A 3,398-nucleotide genomic window follows, 5' to 3' on the forward strand; every position below is an offset into this window, starting at 1 on the left:
TGATAATAATGTTCATTGTGGAAAAAAAAATGATAAAATAAAAATCAGCTAGAATTCCAACTTCTGGCAATTTGGGTGTCTATCTTTCTGCAAAGTTCCTATACGTGTACTTTATAAAATTACGAACATACTGCACATACAGTTTTGGAATATGCCTTTTGCCTTCTGTCATGAAAAAAGTCTTCAAATGCCTTTTAACAGCTACACAATAGTTCACTACATGAATCAACTCAAATGTAACTATTTTTGGCCTTTTATTATAAATAACACAGAGAACCCTCAGTCTTTTTTACATAATGTCCTAACAGAGTAGGGAAAATGCTCCCCAATCCGGTGCAATGTCCTGTGCCCAGGGAAACACATTTTTTCTTTTCTTTTTTTTTTAAAGACGGAGTTTCGCTCTTGTCACCCAGGCTGGAGTGCAGTGGCACAATCTCGGCTCACTGCAACCTCCGCCTCCTGGGTTCAAGCGATTCTCCTGCCTCAGCCTCCTGAATAGTGGGGACTACAGGTGTGCACCACCACGCCCGGCTAATTTTTGTACTTTTAGTAGAGACGAGGTCTCACTATGTAGGCCAGGCTGGTCCATCTTCTTAGCTGGTGGGAACAGGGACATCTACACTCCCAAACACCTTGCCCTTAAGTGTATAGCACAGTTTATTGTCGTTTTCTTCTGAGAAATGGAGATTGTTGCACTTTCCCCAAATTTACCTTCATTCTCAGCCTCTCCTTGTCATTGTAATCCCAGAAAAGATACAATGGGGAAAAAGGGGAGAAAGAAGGGGGGATGTAATTTGATGCTACATTCTGAAACAATACACATATTTGAGACACATGAATATTCTTTAGCAATATTTTTAATAAATGATAAATTGCCAGGCAGGCAAGAGGTCCAGGATCAAGCCCTGGTCTCAGTATGCCAGAGTCTAAGGTGACTATGTTTGGTTTCTGCAGGGGCCTGCCATGGAGGCAGGCAAGGGAGGGAGGAGTCAGTGGTTCTAATCATTGGAAGGTGTTGGGGGTGGAGTCAGGGTAACCCATCTGTAGTAGGCCTGGAGAACAAACCTGGCAGCTGGGGCATGACTGGGAAAGCACTTGAGGACCTGGGTGGGGGCCGACATTCGTTTGCACTGGTGCTGGGAGGGTGGTCTGCCCCCTGTGAGTGGTGCTCAGGTTTAAAGCTCCTCCTTGGGGCCACTGCCATCACCATGTCTCTGGTTTCTTGCTTGGCCTGGAAAAAAGAAATCGAACCAGAGAGAGAGAAGGGCACAGCAAAAGAGACAACGAGGAGAACAGTGTGAAAGTGAGAAAAAGGAGACAGAGGGTAAAATAAGTCAAGGCAGGGAGGCAGGTGCTTTGACAAGTGGAATCTTTTTGGTAGACATTTAAGCAGCAAGAGGCACTTTTGGTCCTGGACAAGCTTATTACACATCCACAGTTGATGAGCTCTCAAGGGCCAATGACAAGTATTCAGATACCCAGTGGATCAGGGAAATGGTGTTTGCCAACTCTACTGACTACAGACCCTGCCTCTAAACTGATTTGGTGCCCTCTTTCTGCAAATCAATTTCTCAAACTTTCTGGGAGCCGGTTATTTCTCAGTGGAGCAGACAACGATGAACCAGTGCTAGGGAACAGGTCTTCTGGGGAGGGACTGAAATGCAGAAAAAATTTTGGTGGCCTGGGCTAGATTCAGGAGGTGGGAGGAGGGAAGGGCTGGGGAGAAAGAATCTGGGGAAAAGGAAAGGAGAGAGGAGGAGGGGTGGGTGTGAGTGGAAGAGTTCCGCCCTCCTTACCCATGCTCACCTCTCGCTGCCAAATAATTATACTGTCTTCTTTTCAGGCTGCAGGAAATGGTATTCACTGGAAAAGTCCAACAGTCATTGTCAGCTTCTGAGGCGTATGAATGGGGTACGGGGGGAGGCCTTGGTGTTGGTTGGGAAAACCGAGGGCAGCAAATGCAGGGCCCTCACTCTTACTATGGGAACACATCTCCGTTCAACTTGGTGAGAAGAGAATGAATGTTTCAAAAGGACCTTTTATCAGGAAACTACAGGAAAGAATCAGAACAATCCATAAGTGGGGTTAAAGGACATTCTTCATTCTCAATAGCTTTTTCCTCTCCGCCTAACCCTGTTTGAGTGGACAGTGGACTAAAATGTTTCCTCTATTTTTTTTTTTTTTTTTTTAAAGACAGGGTCTCACTCTATCACCCAGGCTGGAGTTCAGTGGTGCAATCTCGGCTCACTGCAGCCTCCAGCTCCCGGGTTCAAGCGATTCTCATGCCTCAGCCTCCCGAGTAGCTAAGTAGCTGGGATTACAGGCGCCCGCCACCACGCCTGACTAATCTTTGTATTTTCAGTAGAGACGGGGTCTCTCTATATTGGCCAGGCTGGTCTCGAACTCCTGTCCTCAAGTGATCTGCCCGCCTTGGCTTCCCAAAGTGCTGGGATTACAGGCATGAGCCTCCACGCTCGGTCATCCTTTATTTTTTGAGTTCACACTCAGAGGCCCTTCTGGTAAGCAACCACTTCCCTTCACCCTCCAAGCTCTCCCTTTGGCCGAAGGGCATCTCTCCTTCTTTCCTTTTGAGCATCCTCCTGGCTCTGGATCCTGGAAGTGCTTCTGTACTCTGGTCCTTTCCCTGACGTTCACAATTAACTAGCCTGTGGATAATCTGGGTTCTCCCGTTCTTGAGGCAGGGCGTCTTCCCAAATATCCAAAAGCAAAGGAGTAGAAAGATCATGGGGAATCAACCCTCTCCTTATGAAAAGGCAACTGAGCCCCAGGATGAGGAAGAGACTCGCCCAGGGTCACAGAGTGAGGGAACGGTAAGCGTGGGGGCAGAATACAGCCAGCGCAGCCTACCTAGCACTACTACTATTAATAGAACCCATTAGTAGGTGCTAAGCCTTTTCCCCTTCCCCGTCCAAAGGCTCTAACCTGCGTGTGGGTCTAGGCTGATGCTACCGTCCCCTCCCCATTCCCCAAGCCTGTGACGTCCAGGCCCTGGCAGTGAGACCAGCAGGTGTGGGCATCAGGAACTTCTCCAGTGGCTCAAATAGCCGGGAGCGATTGGCCTGTCCTCCAACCTCCGTTTGTGTCAGGGATTGCTGCTCATTGGCCTAGCAGAAGTGATTGACAGGTCAATAGCCCAATGAATGATGAGCCTTGGAAGCGTGGTAACAGTTACTAGTCAGTTCTTGCTTCGCGAGATCCTGGGGTAACGGTTTTCTTTTTTTCCGAAGTTGATTCAGCCATTTTTCACACTCAAAATCCAGCGTCTTCTCAGTAAAGGGTGTAAAGCAATTTTCGGCCCCAAAGAAAGAATGCGTTTGGGGCTCTAAAAGTACAAACGAACCCTTCAAGAGAAAATAAGAGTGTCGTATTGAATGAAT

At 47.6% G+C, this 3,398-nt stretch overlaps 1 long non-coding RNA gene across 1 annotated transcript; it reads right to left on the minus strand.

Moving 5' to 3' along the window:
• Positions 1-644: 644 nt before the first annotated feature.
• On the minus strand, positions 645-3,172 carry LOC105471645 (uncharacterized). Its single transcript, XR_981309.2, has 3 exons — positions 2,944-3,172; positions 1,807-2,050; positions 645-1,231 (listed from the first exon to the last, which is right to left on the minus strand). It is a non-coding gene; the product is annotated as an uncharacterized lncRNA (long non-coding RNA).
• Between the last annotated feature and the right edge of the window lie 226 nt (positions 3,173-3,398).

The sequence above is a fragment of the Macaca nemestrina genome, chromosome 12, assembly GCF_043159975.1.
Source record: "Macaca nemestrina isolate mMacNem1 chromosome 12, mMacNem.hap1, whole genome shotgun sequence".
Lineage (NCBI taxonomy): Eukaryota > Metazoa > Chordata > Mammalia > Primates > Cercopithecidae > Macaca > Macaca nemestrina.